Below are 8,615 nucleotides of genomic sequence, written 5' to 3'. Positions count from 1 at the left end.
TGTTCGATGGGCTTTGACATGACTGGCTCAGGCACGTTGGGTTCCCTCCATGGAACTCGTTGCTTGCTGAAGTCTTGGAGTAGAAAGTGGGTTTGGAGCTTGGGTGGGGACTGGCGCTTATTCACAGCAGGGGGAACAGGCTCCCGCTGGAGAGGAGCGCCAGATGAAGTTTTGGAGGGTGCAGGCCTAGGAGCAGCAGACTGAGGGACACGAGGCTGGGTATGGTTGGGCCAAGCCGGTTGGGTTGGGTTGGTCACAGTTGGCTGAGCTGGTTTGGCGGGGCCTGGCAAAGAGGCAGGAGCTGGCTGGGATGAATTGGCTGCAGCAGGTTGAGCTGAGTCAGTAGAACCAGGCTGGGCACGGTAAGCCCCAGCAGGCCGATGTGAGGCCAGAGACTGTGGCCTCCGAGGAGCGGGTCGAGCTTGAGGCTTGTCCCAGGCAGAAAAAGGCAGAGGTATCAACTTGACCTTCCCAGGAGGAGGCCGCTCATACTGGGCTGGAGACGGACACTCTGTTTCAGCACTGCTGTCTGGTTTCTGGGCTTGGACTTGCGTTTTCTCAGGACCCTTCCCCTCACGTGGGGTATGCCGCCATGGCTGGATAGCTGGGGGTGGCTGGGGGTCTTTGGGGTTGCTTGACTTTCCCAAGAGCCGACAGGAAGAGCGCCCAGTTTTCGTCTCATTCTTCTTCCCCAGCGCATGAAGAACCTTCACAGACTCCAGCATGCGCACGCCAAGGGAGGTTCGAGGCTTTTGAAAGCTCTGTTGGAGAAGCTCAGTTTGGTGTTCCTTTCGCTTCGTGTGGGGGATTGCTGGCTTCTCTTCTGCCTTGACTTTGTTCCCTGACTGCTTGTTCTCCTCAGCCTTGTTTCTCCCTCTGGTCCTTTTGGTCTTTTCCTGCCCGTGGCTCTTAGTTTTGCTGATCTTTCTGGATGCAGCTTTCTGAGGTTTGCCTTGAGAGTGCTTGGCCGTGTTCACAGGAGCCCTGTCACTGACTGCAGCGTGGCATGTAACCACTTCTCCCCCTAACAGGCACTCTGGATTCTTTGGCTGGATTTTGGCCTTGGGAGCGCCACTGATAGGCTCAGAGGCTTTCTGTTTGTTCTTCCTGGGTTGATCAGAGGGAACCTTTATGACACTTGGCTTTTCCTGCACCTGATTCACCTTAATGGCTCTGGTGTCTTTAGCTTTGATCACGTTGGGACCTTGGGATTGATCAAGATCTTTCAAAGGATTAAAGAGCTGGGGAAGGTGAATATCCTCCGCCAGTGTAGTAATGTCTGCAAGACCACTGCTAGGTTCAATCCCATTTTCAAGTGTCCCTAGGTCCTGACGACTCCGGCTGTTCTCTCCCAGATCAGCATTTTCAGAACCAGGCTGCTCCTCTTGGCTGAGGGGATCGGTGCAGGCCAGCGGCTGGTGAATATCAGGGATTCCTAAAGGGAGTAGTGGAGGATCTTGGTTCTCTGTTGGGATCTGGTAGGCATCCAGAGGCTTTGAAAGCTTGGTTTTGATATCATCCACGTGCTTACTCTCTATTTGTCCCTGGCTTGGAGCTGGAGGCAGGGCCAGGAGACGCCTGGCACTCTGGACTGGAGCTGTCACTGAAATGTCCCCAAGTTCAGATGGTGGGTTACTCTCAAGTATGTGGCTGTTTCTGCTACTGCAGGACTTGGGGAGTTCTTGACTTTGTGTCACACAAAACGTCTGGCTTGGAGGTTGCAATCCCAGGGAATTTTTCATCACCAGGGGGGAGGTCTCCATCCCTACAAAGGGATCAAGGGAGAAGTCAGTCCCTGGTAAGTGAGATGCTCCCCCTAAACACCAACACAGCAGTCGTGTACCTTTCAAGGGGTTCAGGGGCAAGATGGGCAAGGCATTTCTACTAACTCTTCTTAAGGATCACGGACAGTGCCCTATGCTACGAGGTAAGCGGTGACTGTTGTAATTCTTACTGGTGAGCCTTTCCTGTCGCTGATTCTCGGCTCGCTTTGTATTTCATAGGACTGTTATAAGTCCAATACAAAATGAGTCTTATTTTTAAAAACCTGAAATGTTTTACAAAGCCTAGCATTCTCATATAGGGTCCTTTCCATTCTCCCCACTTTCCCGAGAGGCCAAGAACACGTCACACCATGAACTAGGAGAGGGGGTAGAGCCCTTGCTGATGAAATACATCAACAAAGACAGAGTCTTAGCCTGCTTGCTCTCTGGACAGGATCTCGGACCACAAGGTCTTCAATCCTGGTATAAATGAAGGAAGTGAGGACAGTTCAACTGGCACTCTCATAACAAGAGTTCTGAAACACCTTCCGAAGAGACTATAGCAGTAGATGAGGGAAGGGAGTGCTACAGTGTGGCAGTACAGGGGGAACGATCGGCTACAGCAGTGAAAAGTGTGGTACCGATTGGTGTGCTCTCGGGGTTCTTGTACATGTAGCATAGATGACCTCTACAGTGGCCCTCCCACCTTCCCACCTGCATTAGGTGTTCTTTTTTTTGTAATTTATGTTTATGTATTTATTTACTGTTTGAACTTATTTATTCTACGTATTTATTTTTTTGGCTGCACTGGGTCTCTCATTGCTGTGCACGGGCTTTCTCTAGTTGGCGGCTAGCGGGGGCTACTCTTGGTTGCGGTGTGCGGGCTTCTCATCGCGGTGGCTTCTCTTTGTTGCGGAGCATGGGCTGTAGGCACGTGGGCTTCGGTAGTTGAGGCTCACGGGCTCTAGAATGCAGGCTCCGTCGTTGTGGCACATGCGCTTAGTTGCTGCACGGCATGTGGGATCTTCGCAGACCAGGGCTCGAACCCGTGTCCCCCGCATTGCATTGGCAGGCGGATTCTTAACCACGGCGCCACCAGGGAAGCCCTAGGTGTTCTCATAGAGAGTCTAAAAACAGAGGGCACTGAGCGAAGGTAGTGGTTATTAAAGGCTCAGGATCTAAATTCTACCTGCCTCTACACCCCTTCCCAGCTGTCGATTTGACCCCATTTTTGAGTGCCGACCTCATTCTTCAACTTTCTCTGGCGTTTGTTATACTCACCTTGAAAACTTGTTTCTGTGATGCGTTGAGCAGACACAGGGTGGCAGACTGCAGAGGTGGAAGCTGGTGGTCGGATATTTGTGGGCTGAATCTCCTTCAGTCCCATTCCCATTTCTGGTTGCCCAGAGGCCCGACTTCCTGTGTATGACGCCGAGCCGTAGGATTGCGGGCAGGAGCCAAGTTCTCCATACAGTAAAGACCCCAGTGTGCCTTGGTTATAGTAATATACCTGGCTTCCTTCCTGGCAGGGAAGTGGCAGGCGGCTCTGCCCCTGATTTGGAATCTGAGATGGTGTTCCCTGAGCAAGGCTGGCAGAAAGCGATGGATGTAGAGGGACCATGTTCTTGGCGTCTGAAGTTTTATCATACTGGGCTGCCAGAAACATGGAGGAGGCAGCTGTGTGGCGGTCAGTGAGTGCCAGAGTAAAGTCTCCGAGTGAAGAAGAATTCTTTTCAGTGCTTGCTGTGATGTCCCACTCAAGAACACCTGGATAGGAAGCAGCTGAAGTGGAGATCTGGCTGTGGTCAGTAACTCCAGATAACATAGTCGTGCTAGAATGTTGGTAAAGGTAGGCACTACCCATGAGTGTCTGGAAAGGGGTACCGGTAGCCGATGCCGAACTGACGGCAGGGGCAGAGACTCTGGAGAAGTTGCAGACACTTCGTGTTAGGGAAGTTGCATTGCTCACCACAGGAGGAGAATGCTGCAGAGAATTTAGAGTTCCAAGTAGAGATGGATGTTGGAAATTTTCTGTAAGAACAAGAGGGTCATGAAAAACTCAGGGAGGTTGAGAAATTCTCACTACGTTTGAGGAACGGCATCATCTGAAGGTTCTTGCTATCAGGACACCTCTACTATCACTACTTCCTGAGAAACCCAAAATCAGACAGTTAATGATGGCTGTAAGGACTGAGCAGTTTTCCACTCTTCTCTATTAACTGCCTGTGCTCCCATCTTGGGCACAGACGGGCAGAAGAGCCAAGTGGTGTGGTTCAGAGATTGTTCTCTAGGCTGGAAGCAACCTTCTCCCTGCCCTGTCTTTCCCTTCAGCCTGCACTCGTATTGACTTCTATGCTATTTCCTAGACTGGAAGCATTTTAGAACTAGGAGGCCCTTAGAGAACTTCGATGTTCTCAGTCTCATTTCGTGAGTAAGGAAACTGAGGCTCAGAGAGGTCGGGTTGACTTGTTCAAGTTCTCTCATTATGTTAGTATCATTACCAGGTTTCAGAACCTAAGTATCCTGACTTCCTTGCCAGGACTCCACTCTGAGCATGATACTGCCAGAAAGCAGGAGAAATAGAACTTATAATATAGGCATTTTTTTTGTCCATTAGAAAACAGTACGGCTATTACCATGGTCGTCTTCAGTGTCTCCCTTTGCTTGTGCAGTTCCCACGCTATTACCTAGAGGTGACGTACAGCTCAGTCCAACTGGTGAATTGAAAGAGTCATTTTTGCCCTCTTCAAGCCCGGTTTCTCATCCTACCTCAAAATGATTACCCGAAAGTGGATTTCTTAAGTGCTTTTGGAAAGGGAAAAGTTATCTGATTACTTCAGATTCCTCACCTATAAAGTGGTTATAACACCACCACCAATAATAATAGCAGTAATAATTAATAGATGAATAAGCTGATCTATTGCGTATGATTTATATGGAGGAAGATACAATAAGTTCTAGAAAGACAAAGAAAAATCATGACAAGCATATTACGTTAACGAAAAAGAAATCCATAGATATTAATGAAAACTGGGGTATGTGGCAAGTATCGAAGCCTAATGAATTTACTAACAAATGGCATTCTGTACTATCCATGCAATATTATGAAAGTGAATTTTGCCCACTCTATTTTAGTGAATACTATTAACCAGAAAACACGATGGAGGTGATAGAGGTGAATGAATTCCTAGCCAATGCATACAGACAGAGAAGGTATGTCAGTAAAAAATGCATAACAAGCAACAGAATGCAATAAATGTGCATGTATAGGTAGCCACAACACATATAGACAAGTATTTCAATGAAAACCGGTACGAAGCAGACAGCAAAATAATAAGTGTAAAAGAGTTTCATTATTGTGCTCCTTCATATTTTTACCCAGCAAGTAAGAGGTATTAAGCCTAGGAGAAATATATATTTCAATGAATATAGCTTATATAATAAGCAGAAAGGAAGCTTAAAATGTATCAGGAAGGTTTTTGGATTTATCCTAGAACTTAGATTAGAATCATCTTCAGCATCCAAGAAGATGGCATCCCAAAACCTCAAAAAACCATCATGCCTAGAATCCAATTAAAAAAGATTTTCGAATGTAAGAAAATCCACAGGACTCCACAATATGGTTTTCGATAAACGTGGATGTTTGTTTGTTTTGTTTCTTTGGCCGCGCCGCGTGGCCCTGGCCGTGAAAGCACCGAGTCCTAAGCACTGGACCGCCAGGGAATTCCCTAAGTGGGGGGAATTAGAGATGTGGGGCTTGACTTTTTCTTCTTCTTCTTCTTCTTCGGTAGCTAAGATCTACAAGCGAACGATGGCTGTTGATCAATGTGCTCTCTGTGTTAGGAAGGAAATAACTGTAAAAATGAAAAGCAGCCTTGCCTTAGAACCTACATATCACACCAAGGAAAATAGTCCTTCTGATTCAATTTAGAAGATATCACTTAAAATGTTGAATTGGTGAAATGTCTACCTAGTTTAAAAATTAGAAAGAATAAAACACTGAAAAGCAGCCCCCTAGATAACCACTGTGGTTGCTTGTTTATAGGAGGCATCATTTCTAAAACGTATTTCTAAAATGTTTATATTCAAAACTGTCAAGTGGCCAACTGTATTCAGAGAGGCAATAAAAGAAAGAAAACGGAGTATGACTTTTCTGATAAGCTGCCTTTCCCGGTGATCCCCTGTTCTGGCCTTACTTTCCTTCTTAAGTCTGTTAATGTAAGGGTTTGCTACCATCAACTTGGTTTTGCCCTGCTCTGAGCAGGTTTCCCTCTGTGCTGTTTCTGCTTTAATTGAAAATCTTTGGTTCCCATCAGCATTCCATTGCAAACTCCGTTTTTCTTGAGAGCTCCTCTATGCTTTCCCTCTTCATTCTTACATTTTCTCCCATCTCTTGGTGCCTGTTGGCCTGTGCTAATGAAAACCGTCCTAAACTTCCTTACGCTCGACTCTGTGCCTCCCTGTAGAGCCCAGTACTCTCCATCCTCTCTCCCTATTCTCTCTTTTCAACTAGTCGAAATCCTAGTGGAGGGAGACCATTAGAGATGAAACATCTTGGTATATATTGCTAGTTTTCTATGTCCCCTGGCTTTTCTGTGTTTCTGTTGAAACACTCTTGAGAAGTGTCTGATTTCGTTTTCTACATGGGTACCCTTTAAGGCTCAATACTGGAAAAGAAGGGGATCAGAGTGATCAACCCAATGTGGTATCCTAACGTAACAGTTAAGGAAAGCAACAGGCTTTGTGAGACAGCCAGTGATTTGTCCAAAGTCACACAGATAGTAAACGTCAAAGTCAAAAGTGAAATTAGGTCTCCAGACTTGTAGTTCAATACTTTCCCTCATTATTCCATGCTATTTTGAATCTCCTACTCAATTTAGGGGCAAAAGAAATCGAACGCAAAACTTTCCAAAGTTTCTTTTCTTACCTGACATGGTCAGAGAAGAGGAAGCATCCACTGCAGGTACAAGGGATGAGGAGACAACACTAGAGGATGTCTGAGTGGCTGCAGCTGAACGGCGCACGTGTCCAGTACAGAGGTCACTGGTTACTGGTCCAAACAGCTCCACGGAAACCCCAAGGCTCTACCAAGTGGTAGTAGGTTTGGGAGGAGAGTGATGTCACAAAGCAGGCAGTTGAAAGGTATGAGAGAGCCAATAGGGAGGTCCGATCCCCAACAGGAAGGCGGGCTTGGGTGAAGAGAGTGTAGGAGAGCTAAAACAACACCTGAGTTTCTGAGCTTTGGGGAGGAGGAAATCCTAGAAGACAGATTTACCTCCCCCAGGCTCTTCCATTAGGGAAATCATTGCCACATTTCTTACAGACGTTCATTAATACACTGAACTAAGAGTTACTTATATTCTACAGAGTATTCTATTTTATGTATCATATACTTAGAGCTATATAGATCTTATTTAATTAATAATCCTTAGGAAGGAAAGAGCCATCTAGTTTGAACTATTACAGTTGTTCTGAAATCAGATGTGTCTAATGAGTGAACTGATAGCAGCTTTTAAGGAGCCAAAGTAGGGATTAAGAAGCTCTCTTTGTAACTTGGTTCAAGAGTAGGGTGAAGTTTCTTGAGTGTACCTTGTGGAGAATGTTGTGGTCCAAGGCTCTTCTCTTTTAGTTTCTTCTCCTTGACTCCTACCTTCCTTGGGCTGGGCTAGGCTGGGGGCCAGGTTGGACTTGCGACTTAACATTTCTCTTCCGCTTTCTCTTTTTTTTTTTTCTTCCATTATGGGCATTGCTTCGAGGACAAGCCTTGATCTTGCATTGGACGTTACTTCCTGTCACCTTCCAGCAGCAGGAGTCTTCTTTTCAGTGCTTGATGCTTCACGAAATAGACTCTGCCCGTTGGCAGCAAATACCAGAGAGCTAGGAGACAGAGCTGGTTGCAGACCTTTCCTCTTCCAGCCTTTGGTTGCAATTGTTTGGCCCATAATTTGCTAGCTCTAGTTCCTTGGGCCACACAGGTATCCTGCCATCTCCAGCTCTTGTTATATGTGAGAGACATTCTGAACACTGTCCCTTTTTCTTTGCACAGAAGTATATACAGTGTGGCAGTTACTGTAATCTCCTCCGCCTTGCAAACAGCCACTCTAGAATCTTGGACCTCTAGGACTCTCTGTCTTGCATGCTTGGGGGCAAGGCCAAGCAAAATGAAGAGGAGAATAATTAGAGAAAGAGGAGGACGTTGGTGGAGAATTGGGAGCAGGTAAGGTGAAAGGGCACAGGAGAAAAGAGATGCATGTAGACTTTTTGGTTTCTGTGGGAAACAGGTTGACACACTTGGGCCTCATTTGGTATTAACAGAACAGAGAGTTAAAGATCTAAGTAGCTAGATAGTGTGCAGCAACTGCCATGAAGTCTGTACACTGAAGAGAACAGTCTCACATCTAGTTTTCATTTTGTTTTATGTCATAGTACCTTATTTATAGCATTCACTGGTGTGTTTGTAGAATACAGATGTTTTCAAATGCTCTGGTTTTGTCTACATGGTTATCTCCTTGTCCTGTTTGTAAGGAATCCAACATTGTAAGACATATTGCATGTTTTTCTCTTGACGATTGTTGACCTTGAAGCGTCATGAACTAACTTGAGCTGTTGGATTCTGTGGAGAAACGTTCAAAAGGGTCTGTGAAAAAGGCACTGTGGTGAGTCGCATTATGCACCCGAGCGTAAGGAGCAAGATATCTGCCACCAGCCCAGCTTGGCCTGGATTGCCTCTGTTTTAGTTCCCCTGGTTAGTGCTTTTCTCCCTAACCACTCTTGTGACTGTGATAATGTGAGTAAGGGCGGAGTTGCTAATGATCTATGTGTGAGGTAAGCTGGTTTGAGGGAGGCAATCTA

Source organism: Balaenoptera borealis (genome assembly GCF_965194805.1).
Source record: "Balaenoptera borealis genome assembly, contig: HAP1_SCAFFOLD_1514, whole genome shotgun sequence".
Lineage (NCBI taxonomy): Eukaryota > Metazoa > Chordata > Mammalia > Artiodactyla > Balaenopteridae > Balaenoptera > Balaenoptera borealis.
This window is presented reverse-complemented; position numbering follows the sequence as displayed.